This window comes from Monodelphis domestica, chromosome 1, assembly GCF_027887165.1.
Source record: "Monodelphis domestica isolate mMonDom1 chromosome 1, mMonDom1.pri, whole genome shotgun sequence".
Classification (NCBI taxonomy): domain Eukaryota; kingdom Metazoa; phylum Chordata; class Mammalia; order Didelphimorphia; family Didelphidae; genus Monodelphis; species Monodelphis domestica.
The window spans coordinates 581,978,831-581,987,940 of record NC_077227.1 but is presented as its reverse complement, the minus strand read 5'-3'; positions in this window follow the sequence as shown (position 1 = coordinate 581,987,940).

Here is a 9,110-nt window from a genome sequence, read left to right as displayed (position 1 = left end):
ATATCATAATTTGTTCAGCCATTCCCCAATCCAAGGGCATCCCCTCATTTTCCAATTTTTTTGCCACCACAAAGAGTGCAGCTATGAATATTTTTATACAAGTCTTTTTCCTTATTATCTCTTTGGAATACAGACCAGCAATGCTATAGCTGGATCAAAGGCCAGACAGTCTTTTATCGCCCTGTGGACATAGTTCCAGATTGCCCTCCAGAATGGTCCGGTACACTTTTAACTACAACAGTTTTTGTTTTTTTTCTCAGTTTCCATCCTTCTTCACTTCTCTGCAGTATTTTGCCACCATTGACCTCCTTCTAGCCAAAAAAAAAAGTTTAAAAAAAGGGCAACAGGTTAAGTGACTTACCCAGGGACACACAGCTGGTAAATGTCTGAGGCTGGATTTGAACTCAGGAAGATGTCTTCTTGACTCCCAGGCCTACACTTTAGCCATTGCACCCACCACCTAGTGGCCCTTGCTGCTTAAGTATCACCTTTTATATAAGCCTTTTTGGAACACTTCAGCTACTAGTGCTTTATCCTCTGCCCCACAGAAGTTACCTTGTGCTTGGTTTGTGTTTTGTATATAGCTATATATGTGCACATTGTTTTCCTAGACAGAATATAAACTCCTTGAAGAAAGTAACCTTGAAGAAAAAAAACTTGAAGAAAGAGATTATTCCCTTTTGGATCCCTAATGCCTAACTTTTTCTTCTTTTTTTAAAAAAACAAAACGCAACAAAATCCTCACTTTCTGTCTTAGTAAAAGAAAGCAAGGACTAGGCAAAAGAGATTTAGTGACTTTCCCAGGCTCATACATCTAGATAGTATCTGAGGCCACATTTGAACCCAAACCCTTCTAAGTCCAAGCCTAGCATTCTATTCACTGGGCCAACTAGCTGTTCCCTAATGTCTAACTTCTTAATAAATGATATTTGATTGATTGGTTCATTCATTCACCAAACATTTCTCAAGTGTCTTGTGTATAATGCACCTCAATTGTAATGACAGCAGTCATACAAAGAGCAGAAAACTGGTGACAGACACTGGGTTTTGAAAAGAATAAGTAACTAATCAATAAATCAACGAACATTTTTTAAGTTCTTAAGATGATCCAGAAACTGTGCTAAGTTCTGGGGAGACAAAGAAAAGCAAAACCACCCAGAACTGTCCCTGTCCTCAAGTTACTTACATATTAATGGAGGAGATAATATGTTAATAAGTAAGAGTATGTGGTAAACACTGAGTAGAAGGAAGGTAGCTTTAGAGCAGTGATGGCAAACCTTTTAGAGACAGTGCCAAGCCCTCTCCCCCCCTTTACCCCAGATAGGAGAGGGAGGAAGCACTCCTATTGAACTGCTGGGCAGAAGGGCAGGTGAAGTGAGGAATGTCCTCAATCCCATGGAGAGGTGGAGAACAGCTCTTCCCTGAGTTCCTCTGTAGGCATGTTCACAGAGAGAACTCTGCATGCCCTTTTTGGCATGTATACTACAGGTTTGCTATCACTGCTTTAAAGAATAGCTCATGTGGCTTGGGAAACTAGTAAGGCATCTTTTGGAGAGTTGAGTCTCAAAAGGAGTCAGGATTTTCAAGAGGGAAAAGTGAGGAGGGAAAGAGTTCCAGGCACAGGGCATAGTCAATGCAAATGTACAGGAGATGAGAGATGGAATAGAAAGTAGACCAGTATAGCTAGATTATAGAGTGCAAATAGAGCAGTAAAGTGTGAGAAGACCAGAAATGTAGAAAGGAGCTGGATTGTAAAGAGCTCTAAATGTCAAATAGAGGACTTAAGTTAAGTTTGATATTGGAAGTAATGAGCTGAGGAGTGGGGGATGTACGACATGATCAGAACTACTTTTACGAAAACAACTCTGGCTACTTTGTGGGGGATGGATTGGAATAGGAAGAGGCTTTAAGGCAGGGAGATTAAGAGGGTGAATGCATTAGTCTGAGAAAGAGGTGATGAGAACTTGGATGGGAGCTGAATAAGTAAAGAGAAGGAGACCTAGACAAGAGATAAAGGTAGAAACAAGATTTGGCAACTGCTTGGATATGTTGAGGTGAGGGAGAGTGAGGAGTTGTGGTGAATGCCAGGTGTGGTAGATCTGGGAGAATTATAGTCCTTTTAATAGCAATACAGAAATTCAGAAGAAGGCTTAGTTTTGGGGAAACAATTAGTTCTATTTTGGACCTGTTGAGATTGAGAGTTTAGGGGACACCCAGCTCAAAATATCCAATAGGCAGCTGAAGAAGGAATGTAGCTCACAACACTAGGGATGTACATAGATTGGTAATCATTTTCATTAAGATGATCACTGAATTCAAGGGAACTGATGAGATTACCAAAAAAGACAGTAGAGAAAACATGAAATCCTGTGACTGAGTTCTAAGATATTCACAGCAGGGAGTGTGACAAAAATAAAATTCCAGAAAATAAGACTGAGTACTTAGAAAGGTAAGAGATGAACTAACAGAGGTCATTATCACAAAAACCCGGAGAGGAGATAGTATATACAAGATAAAGGATGAAACAGAGAGGTAGGGGGAATGAAGGGGGTCTCTGAAGGCAAGGGAAGTGGGGCTATCTTGTAGAAGGGGATGGTCATCATTGCCAAAAGCTGAACATAGGTCAGAGAGGATAAGAATCTAAAAAAAAGCCATTGGACTTGGCAATAAGTAGGTCTTTGGTGAGTACTGAGAAGTGACTGAGTAATTTCAGCTGAATATTGGGGACAGAAATCAGATTGCAAAGAATTGCAGTCAGTAGTAGTAAGGAAGTGGAGCATTGGGTATAGATATTTGTTTTCAGTAAGTTTATCCATGAAAGGGAAGAGAGATGGGATAGTAGATGGATAGCACAGTAAAGTTAAAGGAAAGCTTTTTTTTTTTTTAAACCCTGACCTTCACTCTTAGACTCAGTACTCTGCATCTAAGGCAAAAGAGCATTAAGGACCAGGCAATGGGGGTTAAATGACTCATGCAGGGTCACATAGCTAGGAAGTATCTGAGGTCACATTTGAACCCAGAACCTCTTATCTCCAGGCATGGCTTTCTAACCACTGAGCCTCCTAGATGCCCCCCAAAGGAAAGCTTTTTAAAGAAGGAGCTGACGCAAGTCAGAAAAGCACTCAGTAGAAGAAGGAAAGATTGAAGAAGAATGGGGGTAGGGTAGGCTAGAATATTAGAGACACAAGAACCTAGTAGATCCTGAAGGAACAAGACCCAGAAGGAACAAGGCTATCTGCCTCCAGAGAAAGAGCTGTTGGGGGCAGCTGGGTGACTCGGTGGATTGAGAGCCAGGCCTAGAAATGGGAGGTCTTAGGTTCAAATCTGACCTCAGACACTTTCCAGTTTTGTAACCCTGGGTAAGTCCCTCAACCACCATTGCCTAGCCATTTTACCATTCTTTGTTGGAACTAATACACAGTAGTGATCCTTTTTTGTTGTTGTTTTATTTTTTTAATCCTTTTAAAAAATTTTATTGAATTGATTAATTTAGAATATTTTTTCCAGGCTTACAAAAATCATGTTCTTTTCCTCCCCTCCCCCAAAACACAGTAGTGATTATAAGACAGAAGGTAAAGGTTTATTAAAAAAACCCAACAAACCAAGAACCCTTACCTTCTATCTTAGAATTAATACTAAGCATCTGTTTTGAGGAAAACCCCATCTCTCAGTCAAGCAGATATGTAGAATGGCAGTATTTTCCCTGTAAATATGGAAGTTGGAGATAGCAATGTGGATAGTGTCTTTTGGCCTTCCTAGGCATACCAGCCACCCACTTCCTGATACTCTGGGGACAGTATCTGGGAGAAGGCACCGTGAGAGATGATTCTCCAAAGAACAACAGAACCAGGGGATGTTTTATACCCTTTGGGGCACTCTGGACATCAAACATACACTGACAGGTTGTAAGCAGGCTTGGGAAAGACGCTGTAGCCAGAGATTGGTGTATCAAGGAGTGGTCTACTACAATGGATACAAAAAGGATGGTCCCTGCACAGCTGTTGGTCTTCTTGGGAATGGATCTCTGATACAAGCCGGGAAACTTCTAAGACTAAAAGGGTGATTGAGTATTTGATTAGGTAAACTAGCTCCACCTGAGCTGGGATCGTCACGTATTTTAAGGTCTATTGCTCAGTCTGATATGGGTGAGTTCTCAGGGGACAGGGTAAACTCGGGGCTCCCCAAAACCCAGTTGACATATCTGATTTGCAACTGAAACTTTCCCAACATATCTCTCCAATTAGAATGGGAGCTCCTTAAAGGCAAGAGCTATTTTACTTTTCTCTTTGCATACTGAGTGCTTAGCACATATTAAGTGGTTAATCATTTATTCATTTCTTTGATACTTTCAAAGTTGTTTTAATTTGTATCTTTTAAAGGGAGATTATGTGCTTTTCTTTCTTTTTAAACCCTTACCTTCTATTTTAGAATTGATATTAAGTATTGGTTGCCAAGGAAGAGCAGTGAGAGCTAAGCAACTGGGGTTAAGTGACTTGCCCAGGATCACAATCTCCAAGCCTGACTCTATCTACGGGGCCACCTAACGATGCAGAAGCTATATGCTTTCAAAAATTTATCATTCCTTTGAGTTTCCTCTAGTGTAAATGACCTGTTCATATTTTCTGACCTCATTATTGTGGAGTGCTCTGCCTTTGGGCATTTTGAATATTTCATAAAACTTTAGATGGCGTGCTTTTATCTATTATTTGTAACATATTGAACCAATCTTTATTTTTTCTTGCTATAATTTTTTAATGATAACAAATATCTATCTTGAAGTACTTTTAGCTATTTAAGAGGCAAACTGTTTTCTCTCCATATTAAGGAGAATTATATTTTCTTCCCACCTTTGAAAACTTCTGCCTTTATTAGTTGTAAATCTTTGTTATATAGGACGGGGGTGTGTGTGTCTAAATCTTTCCTGCTACTTTACTAACCAGTCTTACCAAGAATATTTAGTTTTCTTAAGAGAGTTGGTTCTCTAGGTATATCATGTCACCTGCAAATGATTGTTTGGCTTCTTCATTTCTGATGTTAATCTTATCAATCTTTCATAACATTGTAATTCTAGAATTTTTAATACTTTTTTCAAATATGAAGAGTGAAAACAAGCATTTACTATCGTTGGTTCTTGGTTACAGTGATACTTTATGGTAATAATGAAGAAGTCCACTGACCCCTTTCCATCCCTACTCTTTTTAGTATTATCATGAATGAATATTGGATTCACCTTCTTCCCCCCAAGGACTTGTCTTTATCTATTGAGAAAATAGCTGTGGATTTCCCTTTGGTGTTTCTAATGTTGGCAAAATTTTAGATTTCTAGCATAGATTCTGCTTGGTCATGATGAACAATTGTTTCAGTGTATTGCTGTATTGTTAATTCATCTCTAGTATTTTTTGCATATATATTCATGAGGGAAGATAGGTTCTAATTTTGATTTTTAATGTTGTCTATGGCAGGTTTTCAAATGAATATTGTATTGGGTAGCAAAGTAGCATTCCTTATTATCTACATGGATAATCACCAAAGGGTTTTGGTTTTTTTTTTCCTCTTTCAAGACAAACAGAAGTTAAATGATTTGCCCAGGGTCACACAGCTAGTGTCTGAGGTAAAATTTGAAATTAAATATTCCTGACTTGAGGTCCAGCACTCTATTATTTAGCTTTACCATTTAGCTGCCACTATATGGCACAACTATGTAATTTAGAAATGACTTCTTGGAAGTATTAGAAAAACTCACCTATGACATCTTCTGGGTTAGATGTCTTTTTGCAGGTTTAATATTCATCAAGTCTTAAAAATCTTCCTTCAGGATTATTCCTTTTTTCCCCTTAAGCCCTTACCTTCCGTCATAGAATCAATACCAAGTATTGTTTCTAAGGCAGAAGAGTGGTAAGGGCTAGGCAATGGGGGTTCAGTGACTTGCCCAGGGTCACACAGTGTCTGAGGCTACACTTGAACCCAGGACTTCCCATCTCCAGGCCTGGTTCTCTATCCACTGAACCACCTAGCTGCCCGGATCATTCTGATGGGGGCTGAAATCAATAAAAGTAGCTGTAAATCATCATAAGACCATGGAAACAGTAACTAGTTGACTGGACCAGAACTACCCTTCATTTAAGATGTCTGAGTTGCTTAGATTCACAATTATAAGAACACTCCTCACATCAATCTTTAGATGTAACATAGGTCCTTAGTTGGGTGATCTCTGGACAACAAGTGCAAAGGGTTAAATTTCCTAGTTATTCAGGTCTAAGTTCAAACAGTGCTCAATTTCCACACTTACTTTCTAGGAGTCTGCAAACCTAAAGTTGCCCCAGGGCATTTGACATATCATTAGCATCCCATTTAGATTGCAGTTTGCTCCCCCTAGGTGGGCAGTCTACCATAGATAAAGTACCATTAGTTCCCAGGCTGCACAGGGCAACAACCGCCCAAACAAATGCCCCTTTCCTTAGGAAAAGATCAAGATAGAAGGCATTCCTGAGAACCCTGCCACAAACTCTTTACTCTTCTCTATCTACCTTAACTTACCACACCTCCTTACCTTACTAAATAATGACTTACTATACTAGCTGCTGTTTCTATATGTTCTCTTAAAATAAAACTCCATTAATTCCTTTTTAAATTAATTTCCAATTTGATTTTCTCCTTTCTTGATTCAGTTTGCAAATGGGATAGCAATTTTAATGGGTTTTGGGAGTCTTCTCCGCATAATCATCTTCCAATTCCTTTGAACTGATTCTCATATGGCAGTGATGGTGAACCTTTTGGAGATGGAGTACTGGGCCTAGCTCCCTCCACCCCCTGAGACTGAGTGCTGTGCCCCCCCTCCCTGCACCCCTTTTTACCCCGGACAGGGGAGGGAGGAAGTGCTCCCAATGGGCTGCTAAGCAGAGGGGAGGGTGAAGTGAGAAATATCCTCAGGTACATGGAGAGGGGGAGGAGGACAGCTCCACCCCAAGTCCCTCTGGCTTTCTAGTAAAGAACTCTGATGGGAGACAGCCACTGTGCCCACAGAGGGCTCTGTGTGCCCTTTTAGCACACATGCCTTAGGTTCACCATCACTGTCATATAAGGCTCCTCAGCATCATGATTGCTTTCCTCTATTTAATGTCCAACTTGGCAAAGTCTTACTTAAAATGTGGCATACTTACCTTCCATCTTAGAATCAATACTATGTATTGTTTCCAAGGTATGAGTGCATTAAGGGTTAGGCAACTGAGGTTAAATGATTTGCCCAAGATCACATAGCTAGGGGGTGTCTTGATAAATTTAAACCCAGGACCTCTTGTCTCTAAATCTTCAAGCTACCTAGCTGTTCCCTTCTAAGATACTTTTAGGTGGAAAAGATATGGAGAAATAGCTCTTAAAAAGAATGACCTAATTTGGTGAAATTATTCTAACCCATTTTTACTTTGTTCCACTATAGGCTGATGTCCAAACCAGAACGTTTGTTCCTCTAACCCTGTGTTGCCACCAAGAAGAGTTCTCTAACTCTGGGCATCTATAAGGCACAGAGTAACATTGTTTCACTTGAATGATTATTGAGTTGAGGAATGTAGATGTGAATAAACCTAATACAGAATTTTCCCTTTGCCCACTTGACTCACTTGTAGGATCCATCCATTTCTTTCTCCAGTGTAGCCTATAATTTCATTCTTCTTTAGAACTTGGAAGGGTAGAGAAAGAACCATAAGGTTGTCTGCTTCCATGGGCCTCACTTAAAGGTGATTAACTTTGTCCTCTGGTAGCTCTGGTTACTTGTGAAGAGATTTGACTCTACTGGGCAGTTTTTTTTCCTTCTTTCCCAACCCTCCCCTTTATAAATCATATTTCTTTGCTAGAGCTCATTATATGAAAATTAATAGACTTAAGTTTTATTTGTTGTGGGTTCCTTGGACTTTAGTAGAGTTAAAAAGGTGCTCAGGAAAGGGTCAGAGAACCATTCTCCCACTGTCCTGCAGTGGATGACAATTTAAGGTACCCTTTATCTCTGGCTGCCAGTTTCCCCTTTATCCTTTCATAGAACCCCAGGAATTAAACAATTGCTGGTGTGGGAAACCTCAGTATGGGAAAGATCAATACTTGGATGTAAGTGAAGTGGCAAAGCTACCTTAAATCCAGAAAAGATGACTTGCCCAGCTCTCATTTATAAGTGGACTTGGGTAGGCCTGGCTTCCTAATAAGGGTTCCTCGGGAATGGGAGAATTTCACTATTGCAGTGTCCAGTCTTTATAAGTGATTGATTTCATGTGTCAAAGACTTAACTGCCACCCTCTCCCCCAATCAGAAATATGCATAAAATAAAATGTTAATTTGTGGTTTTCTAGATCAATATACAACCTACAAGGATCCTTGTATACAGATTGGTAGCTCCCATTTCATTTGACATCACTGGTCTAGAACTCCTCAACTGCCCATTATTGTCCAATTCCTGTTGAAAGCAAAAATTAAGACACGGCCTCTGTCTCTACAGAGCTTAGTCCATAGAGAGTCCCCCGACATGGTCACCTAGTTGGTGTCAGAGGTATGAGGCAGTCCAGGGCTTCCTGACCCCAAGTATGCTGGGCTGTCCTTTTCCTACTTGTCTACAAGCCTCAGCATCGCTCTCCTTTCAAGGCCCAGCTCACACATAGCTTTCTGTCATCTTTCTGCCCCATCCACATGAATAATCTCCCTCTTCAAACACGTTGGGCTCTTTGATCAAATATCACAGTTTATTCCTGCGTCACATCTCTCTTGGAGCGTCAGCTCCTTAAGGACATTTTATCCCTAGCTGTGCTTCGATCATTGCTATGATCACAAACTGCTATTCTTAGATTTTTCTGGAAAACAACTGTTCTTTTCAAGGAGCAGCTCAGCTTAGCTTTCATTTCCCCCTTTCCTCCTTCACCTGAAAGTGAAGTCTCTGAGCTTCCTTACTTTCCCCTGGCTCTCTCCTTTGTCTCGGTTACCTTCTACCCTCTAGAGTGATTATTTACGTACGTGTCATTCTCTCTGAGTAGAAGGTTTCGTGGTCTTTTCACGGTTCCTCAAACATCCTGGATCTTTACTCCTCTGGAACCGACATTTAGCCTCTCCCTCTTCCTTGCTATTTGCTACAT